Raw genomic sequence first — 9,476 nt, forward strand, 5'->3', positions numbered from 1 at the left:
CTCCTCCCTGGATCCAACAGTCAGTCTGTTGGCCAGATAATGTGTGTGGGTTAATTGGGGAGAGGGGAGGCAGGGAGGGCAGAGGACCATCTGGGGAGAGATCTGTGATTTAGGAGCTCTGACTGGTCTCATCCCACCTGGGATCCCAGGCCCCTTCTGCCTCTTGGGTCTCTGAAGGAGAAGGCCCCCAGGCCAGGACTTGACCTTTTGTTAATCCCTTTTGTGGGCCTGCCTTCTGACCTAGAAGAAAGGGTTAAGACTCTGCCCCTCTGGGATCCTTCTCCCTCCCCAGGTGAGCCTGCAGAAGACCAAGGCCTGGCCCAAGCAGGGAGCCTGGAGTCAGAGGGAATGGCCCCTGGGAGCTGCAGACCCCCTGTCCAGGTGAGTGCCCTCTGTCCTCAGACTTGACCTGCAGCATCAGCCAAAGAGGCCATTTCCAGAGACAAAGAGGATGGTCTGCCAGCCTGGCAATCTACCTAAGGATTGGCTCTTTAGAAAAATAGGCAGGAAATAGAAAACAGTAGTAACATCGCTGCCTTGCTGTCTCCTGTGTTTTGAATTGATTTGAGGCACTTTGACATCACAAGCACTAACTCCTCCCTCTCCACCATCTTCATTGCTGCCCTACTGTGTGCTTTTGTTTAAGGTTAACCTCGTGATTCCTGAGGCCCAAGGATGATCACTTCACTCATTGCTCTGTCCTGTGGGGATCTTCTCTTTGCTCCCTCTATCCATGCCTAGCACCCCTCCCCCCAGATCCATAGAACTGCTCCCGCCTCCCCTTTGCTTCTTTGGCAGAGCTCTCCCTGCCAGACCTTGAAGGCAGGATGCCCTGCTGGTCCTCCAGGGTCTGAGCTGCACAAACAGGTTGTCTCTTGCACTCTGAGCCCTCCTGTCTTGTAGGTGGTTTGACTCTCAAGAGCACAGTGAGAGGGCAGTAAGGGTTGAAACAAGCAAATGCTATGAGCTAGGTTGAGGGGCAGGGTCCTGTCTCCTGTGTGCTCTGGTCCAATGTTTCAGGAAAATACGGGAACTCAAGAAAACAGGCTAAGTTGGCTTCTGGGTCACCCTCACAGGTTCAAAGGCCCTTAGCAGAGCTTTTTGTACCAGGTCAAAGAAAAGAGTTCCTTCTGTAGCTGTTAGTGTATTAGCATTTGTGAAGGGCCTTCTCTTATTAAAGAGGATATAGGGAAAGGGCTGAGTTTGGGGAGCTGTTCAAAGTCCTGGAAGTTTTGTTTTCCAGTGGTGGAAGCGGGGTCCTCAAGAAGACACTCAGTTCTTGTCAGAGAGGCATCAAGCTCAAAGGCAAAGACAAAACAGAATGACATACTTTCTCCTCCAAATACACTTCTCACCATCTTCACAGTATGGGAGGTGTTCTTATCATCCTTATTTCACAGTTCAAGAAACTGAGGCAAACGGAGTTAGGACAGAGTCTTTGTGACTTACCTGGCTCACACAGCTAATAAGTGTCTGAGGCTGCATTTGAACTCAGACCTTCATGAACTTCTACCATTTCCCAGCTCCCCCAGCATTGTCTTGTGTGCCCATCCTCCCACAGCCCCTCCAACACTGAGTGCTGCCATTTTTGGTCACTTTTCTCAGTTGTGCAGAGTATGAGGTGAAGCCTCAGTGTTGTTTTGGTTTGCTTGTATTAGTGGTTTGGAGCATTTTTCCTGTGGTTGGGAATACTTGGCAATCCTTTTGAGAATTCTGTGTTCACATCCTTTGACCATTTGTCTGTTGGGGAATAGCAATTTGTTGTTGTTTTTCAATTATTTAAGTCAGGTCTGACTCTTGGTGATATTCCTTGGGATTTTCTTGGCACAGACAGTAGAGTGGTTTGCCATTTGCTTCCCAGGAGCTGAGGCAAACAGGTCTAAGTGACTTCCCCACAGTCACATTGGTCCTTATTAATTTGTTTACAAAATTCATTACCACAATTCTTTGAGTTTCAAATTTTCTCTCCCTCCCCCCTCCCCACTATGGTGGCATACAATCAAGTATAGGATCTGCAAATACTTTCACATTAGACATTAGTCAGGTTATAAAGAAGGATTGTAACAGGTGGAATGAAGAATGGGAAAGAGGAAACAAAACCAAACAAGAGAACGAAAAAGGGCAGGTAGTTTGCTTCAATATGGGTTCAATCGCAGTTCTTTCTCTGAATGTAAACATCTCTCTCCATCATGAGTCTTTTGGGGTTGACTTATGACTGGATTGCTGAGAAGAGTCCAGTTTATCAAAGTTGTTCATCACACATACGTTGTGTCTGTAATTGTGTACAAATTCCTCCTGGCTCTAATCTTCTCACTCAGCATCAGTTCATATAAGCCTCTCCAGGTGAAGTCCATTTGCTCCTCATTTCTTATTGCACAATACTATTCCATAACATGCATATACCACAATTTCTTCAGCCATTCCCCAATTGATGAGCACCCCCTTAATTTCCAATTCTTTGCTACCACAAAAAGAGCTGCTATAAATATTTTTGTACATATGGGTCTTTTCCCACTCCTATGATCTCTTTGGGATACAAACCTAGAAGTGGTATTGCTGGGTCAAAGGGTATGAAATTATTTATAACCCTTTGGGCATAATTCCAGATTGCTTTCCAGAATGGTTGGATCAGTTCACAACTCCACCAGCAATGCATTAATGTTCCAATTTGTCCACATCCTCTCCAGCATTTGTCATTTTCCTGTTTTGTCATCTTAGCCAATATGACTGGTGAGATATGGTACCTCAGTGTTGTTTTGGTTTGCTTGTATTATTGGTTTGGAGCATTTTTCCTGTGTTTGGGAATACTTGGCAATTCTTTTGAGAATTCTTTCTTCACACACTTTGACCATTTATCTGTTGGGGAATAGCTATTTGTTGTTGTTTTTTAATTATTTAAGTCAGGTCTGACTCTTAGTGATATTCCTTGGGATTTTTTTGGCACAGACAATAGAGTGGTTTGCCATTTCCTTCCCCAGGAACTAAGGCAAACAGGTTTAAGTGACTTCCCCAGGATCACATTGCTAGCAAGTGTCTGAGGTTGAACAAAACTCAGGTCCTCCTCACTCTTGACTTGGTGCTGTATCTACTGGCAACTTAGCTGCCCCTGGATATTAGTATTTTTTAAAATAATATTTCATTTTTCCCCGATGACATATAAAATCTTTAACATTCATTTTCCCCTAAATTTTGAATTTCCAGGTCTTCACCTGCCTCCTTCCTTTTGCCCCTCCCACAGTGTGTAACCAATCAGAAACAAAATACATCTGCAATCATGTAAAGTATTTCCATATCAGTCATTTTGTGAAGAAGAAAACAACTTAAACCAAAAAGAGAAAAAGTGAAAAATAGCAGGCTTTAAGTCAGTGTTCATTCTTGGTTCTTTCTCTGGACGGGGATGGCATTTTTCATCCTGAGTCCTTTAAGATAGTCTTAGGTCTTGGTACTGTGAGAACAGCTAAGTTATTCACTGTTATTCAAATGACCGTGTTGCTGTTACTGTGCACAATGTTCTCCTGGTTCTGCTCATTTCACTCTGCATCAGTTTCTGTAAGTCTTCCTGGGTCCCTCTGAAGTCGTCCTGTTTGTCATTTCTTATAGAATAGTCATATTCCATTACAATCATATACCACAATTTTAAAGACGTCGCCATTAGTTGGCATCTCCTCAATTTCCAGTTATTTGCCACCACAAAAAGAACTATTCTGAATACCCTTCTAGAAATTGTTCCTTTTCCCTTTCAAAAAAATATCTTTGGGATACTGACTTAGTCGTGCTATTGTTAGGTAAGAGAACATGCACAGTTTCATAACCCTTTCAGTCTACTTCTAAATAGCTCTCCAGAATTGATGGATCAGTTCACAACTCCACCCACAGTGTATTATCAGTGTCCCAGTTTGCCTACTGCCCTCCAGTATTTATCATTTTCCTTCTCTGATTTATTAGTCAATTGAATAGGTGTGAGGTGGTACCTCAGAGTTGTTTTAATTTGTATTTCTCCAATCAGTATGAATTTGGAGCGTATTTATAGTACTGTAACTAGCTTTGATTTTTTTTTTCCACCTTGAACCTACCTGTTCCTGTCCTTTGATCATTTATCCATTGGGTCTTGACTTGTGTTCTTATACCTTTGACTCAGTTCTCTAGATAGCTGAGAAATGAGGCCTTTATCAGAGATCTTGTTGTGATTTTTTTTTTCACTTGTCTGCTTTCCTTCTAATCTTGATTGCATTGATTTTGTTCCTGCAAAACACTCTTTAATTTAATTAAATACAATCAAAATGATGCATTTTATATCTAGTAATGCATCGTATCTCTTTGGTGGTTCTTTCCTCATCCATAGATCTGACAGGGAAGCTATTGCAGGCCCCTCAGTTTACTTAAGGTACCACCTGTTATTTTTAAACCATGTACCCATTTTGACCTTAGGTGATGATGTTAGATGTTGGTCTATACCTAATTCCTGCCATACTGTTTTCTAGTTTTCCTAACTGATTTTGTCCAAAAAGGTTAAGGATTGGTGTAGCCCTGAATGCATAGATAATTTAGGAAGAATTGTCATTTCATTTTATTGACTCAACCCAGCTATAAGCAGTGTATAACTGTCCACTTGTTTAGATCTGTCTTGATTTGTGAACAAATGTTTTGTAATTGTGTTCTTAGAATTCCTGGGTTTCTCTTGGAAGACAGACTCCCAGGTATTTTCTATTGTCCACAGTTACTTTAAATGGAATTTCTCCTTCTGTCTTTTGCTGCTGGAAGTTTTTGGTAATATATATTGAAATGTTGATGATTTATATGGGTTTATTTTATATCTTGTAATATGGCTAAAATTCTTAATTATTTTAAGTAGTTTAATAATTGTTAATTACTATATATAATTATATTTTATATAAAATTATATAATTAAATAATTGTTGATTATTTTAAGGAGTTTTTCTCTAAGTATAGGTTTGTATCTGTAAATAGTGAGAGGTTTGTTTTCTCTTTGCTTATTCTAATTCCTTCCATCTCCTTTTTTCCCCATCATTGCTCTAGCTAGCAGTTCTAGTACCATAGTGCCTAATAGTGGTGATCCTGAGCAACCTTGCTGCAATCTTGATCTGCCTGGGAAGATTTCTAAGTTATCCCCATTACAGATAATGCTTGTTGAGAATTGTATATAGGCCCTATTTATTGTTATATAAAAAGTTCCATTTTTTTCCTATGTTCTCTAGTGCTTTTAAGAGGAATGGGTGTTGTGGGCAGCTAGGTGATGCAGTGAATAGAGCACCAGCCCTGGAGGCAGGAGGACCTGGGATCGGATCCAGCCTCAGACACTTAACACAAAAACTAGCCGTGTGACCTTGGGCAAGTCAGTTGACCCCAATTTACAAATTACATCCTAATAATTGTTAATTTTTTTCATCCTTTCATTTTTGATACCAGCAATTTCTTTTTCTTTTCTTTTTAAAAAATGTCCTTAACCAATAGTTCATCTATTTTGTTGCCTTTTTGTCATAAAACCAGCTGCTATTTTTATTTATTAGTTCAATGGGTTTTTTGCTTTTAATTTTACTAATCCCTTTTTTGATTTTCAGAGTATTCATTTTGGTGTTTAATTGGGAGTTTTTAATTTGTTTTTTTCTTTGTCTTTTTAGAAGCATGTCCTATTCATTGATCTGTTCTTTCTCTATTTGATTGATGTAATTGTTTGGATACATAACTCTCCCCCCAAGGACATTTTTCATTGCATCTCATAAATGTTGCTCTGGTGTCTTATTTTTGTCATTACCTTAAAGGAATCATTATTACTTTGATTTGTTCTTTGATGCATTTCTTCTTTTGGATTAGATGAATTTCTAATCGATCTTTTCACTGCCCTTTATTGAATGTAATTTTTATTGTAAAAGCACACATACCTTATTTCTTTCTAGTTCTAACCTGACACTGCTCCTACACTCTTCTATTTACCATAACCATCTTATAACCTGTAAAATAATAAAATACTTTGTTCATTTTCTAGTGAGAAAGAAGAGAGAGGGGCAGTCAGAGGTAACTAACAACATTTCATGGAAAGTTCCATGGTCCAGCTGCATTTTAAATCTTACAGAATGACAAATTACTCTCACTCATTCTCACAAAGATATATAAACAAAACAGAAAGACCCAGAAAATAACAGAATGGATCTCATAGAATTTGTAGGAGATCTCCTGAAAAGTTTAAACAGTTGCTGGCTCTCCAGATAGTAATGGAAGCCAGGTTAAGACTTACTTGATAATATTAGAGACAGCTGCATCACACTGAAGTGTTCCAGCCACACTTTCATTTCTGATGTTAAACATATCATTACTATATTCCATAGAAAAAAAATGCTGCTTTTACCAGGTTATAAATCACAAAATCCTTATCCTCTAGGAGCCCAGGGGTACTGTTCTCATAACTTGTCATTTGTTCCCCAACTATGCCCCATTTCTGCTTATCTAAGCCCATGTCTTCTATCCATGGAGAGACCACTTTCACTTTTTAAATAAATCTCCGCAGGTCCTTAAATGGAAGGGTCAGTCCCTGGTCTTTAACTGCCTTATAAAGCTGTTGAGTCCAAATCTCCATTTCCTCTGACTTAATTATAGGGAGGTGATTCCCCATTCTCATCTCGAGCCAACCCCAGAATTCCCCTGGTCCCTCGGGGCTTCTCCTTTATCTTCCCCACTAGTGTGGGGGCTCAGCTAAAAGGTCCCTTTAAAACCACACTTACTTTATTGGCCTCACGTTGGGTGCCATTTGTAACGACCCTTATGATTCTAGCTGAGTCTTACCTCAGTTTCCTGGCCTTTGGTGTGCACCCAGCCACGTCCTGCGTGGTCACATAAAGGAGAAGTCGAGTCAGTGGAAATGGAAAGAGGCACAGCTTTACTGGTAGGACAGGAATATGGTTACATCTCTCCCTCCATCCCTCTCTTGCCCCCTCATGCTTCATCCCTTAAATCCCCCAAAGTGCACTTGCAGAGCTTGTGGACAGCTCGTGAACAGCTCATGAGAGAAGGTAGGGGGCCAGAGAACAGGGAGACTGTGTCCAGAATAGCTTGCATACTCCTGCGCACTTACTCTTTGACCCTGAGATAAACATCAGGGTAACAGGGTATTTGCATGACAGCACACAATCTGGGCCTCAGCACTTCCTAGAGGTCAGGGCTCCCTGACCTCAGATAAGATAAGCACATACCATGAAGTGCCCTGTTACCAGATCTGAACTCAGAGAGGCTGCCTGAGACCTTTGGGGGGCCACAGACCCCAATAGATCACTTTTGGAATTCACATTTTCATGATCAGTGAATTAATTAAGGTGTGTACTAATTATTAAGGAATTTGAGCACGCAAGCTTTGGCTTATTTTATTTTTCAATATTTAATTGTTGAATGCACATTCATTTTCTCCCCCCTCTGACTTGATTTTCCCCAGACTTTTGAAGCTCATATGCACTCAAGGAAAATAAATTTCCCCAAATATTTGTCATTTCCATAAATGAAATGAAACAAGGTTAGGCTGTCAGAAATTATGATGTTGAGTATTGGAAAAGAACCTAGGGAGGCTTATATCAACTACTATAAAGAGAAGTGAGCAGAACCAGAACACTTTGCCAAAAAAAAAAATATTGTCATGAAAAATGTTTTTCTCCTGTAGTCTTAGACTTGGTCCTGCTAGGTCTCCTTTAGAATACCAGAGAAGGCTTTGGAAAGATATATGAATGTACTTGTGATGACAACACAGTTCTAGAGCTGGGGGGGGGGGGGCGCATAGAAGCCAGTGAGATCAACCTCCCCATTTTAAATTATATTTTTTTGTTACATTTAAAGTTCTGAACTATGTCCCTCCCTCCTCCTTACTCTGCCTATTTCTTTCTCTTTAGTCATCAACATTTATTTTTTCTAAGATTTTGAATCTCAGGTGTTTTCTCCCTCCCTACTCCCATCCTCCCTCCCCAAGATGGCAAACAATCTGATAGAGGTTATAGATATGCAATCATGTAAACATATTGCTACTTTAGTAATGTTCTGAAAGAACAAATAGAACAAAAGAGAAAAGCCACCAAAAAAAGTGAAAAAAGTATACTTTGTTTTGCATTTAGACATCATCATTCTTTCTCTAGATGTGAATGGCATTTGACATCATGAGACTTGGAATTGTCTTGGATTTTTGTATTGCTAATAATAATGAAATCTATCATATTTGATCATTGCACAGTATTAGTTGCTGTGTACTCTATTCTCCTGATTCTGCTTACTTCACTTTGCATTGGTTCATGTAACTCCAGAGTTTTCTGAAATCTGCTTGCTCATCATTACTTCTAGTACAATAGTATTCCATTGCATTCATATACCACAACTTGTTAGGCCACTCCCCAAATTAATGAGCATCTCTTCAATTTCAATGGCCAGCACATAAACAGCTGCTATAAATGCTTTTGTACATGTAGGTCTTCTCTTCTTTTTTATGATTCTTTGTGATTCAGACCTAGTAATGGTATTGCTAGATCAAAGGACGTAGTTTTATTGCCCTTTGGGCATAGTACCAAATTGCTCTCTGGAAGGTTGGATCAGTTCACAACTCCACCAACAATGCATTAGTGTCCCAATTTTCTCACATCTTCTCCAACATTTATCATTTTCCTTTTCTCTTGTATTAGCCAATCTGATACAAGGTCCCTTTTTTATAAATGAGTAAATAGAAGCACAGAGAGGTTATTCCTAACCCAGAGTTAAACAGTGAGAGACATTTGAGACATGGGAAACCAAGTCTTCCAAACTCTAATCCCTTCTCCCTATCCATTACAACATATTGCTTTCATCTATACTCTTCTAAATGTCAATTTGGTTTTTTTATTAATTTATTTTTAGTTTTCAACATTACAATTACATACAAATTTCCTCCCTTCTTTCCTCTCCACCCAAACTCATTGAGAAGACAAGCAATTCAATATAGGTTATACATGTGTAGTTATACAAAACACTTCCATAATAGTCATGTTGTGAAAGACTAACTATATTTCCCTCCATCCTATCATGCCTCCCACTTATTCTATTTTCTCTTTTGTCCCTGCCCCTTTTCAAAAGTGTTTACTTCTGACTACCACCTCCCCCAATATGCCCTCCATTCTATCATCCCCACACCCTTATAATTTCCTCTTTACATTCCTGTAGGGTAAGACACACAACTGAGTGTGTATGTTATTCCCTCCTTAAGCTAAACCAGATGAAAATAAGGTTCACTCATTCCTTCTCATGACCCCTCTCCCCCTCCATTGTGAAATCTTTTTCTTGTCTCTTTTATGTGAGATTATATATCTCATTCTATCTCTCCCTTTCTCCTTTTCCCAATATATTCCTCTCACCCCTTAATTTTAATTTTTAGATATTATCCCTTCATATTCAACTCGCCCTATGCCCTCTTATCTATCTATCTATCTATCTATCTATCTATCTATCTATCTATCTAT

The 9,476-nt window shown here is 39.6% G+C and overlaps 1 pseudogene; it reads right to left on the reverse strand.

The window, feature by feature from the left end:
* Positions 1 to 8,022: 8,022 nt before the first annotated feature.
* LOC138173592 (zinc finger protein 570-like) overlaps positions 8,023 to 9,476 on the reverse strand; it is a 5,308-nt pseudogene continuing 3,854 nt past the window's right edge.

Source organism: Petaurus breviceps, unplaced genomic scaffold (assembly GCF_028583685.1).
Source record: "Petaurus breviceps papuanus isolate PSGF00001 unplaced genomic scaffold, PetGlider_PUasm1.0 609, whole genome shotgun sequence".
NCBI lineage: Eukaryota > Metazoa > Chordata > Mammalia > Diprotodontia > Petauridae > Petaurus > Petaurus breviceps.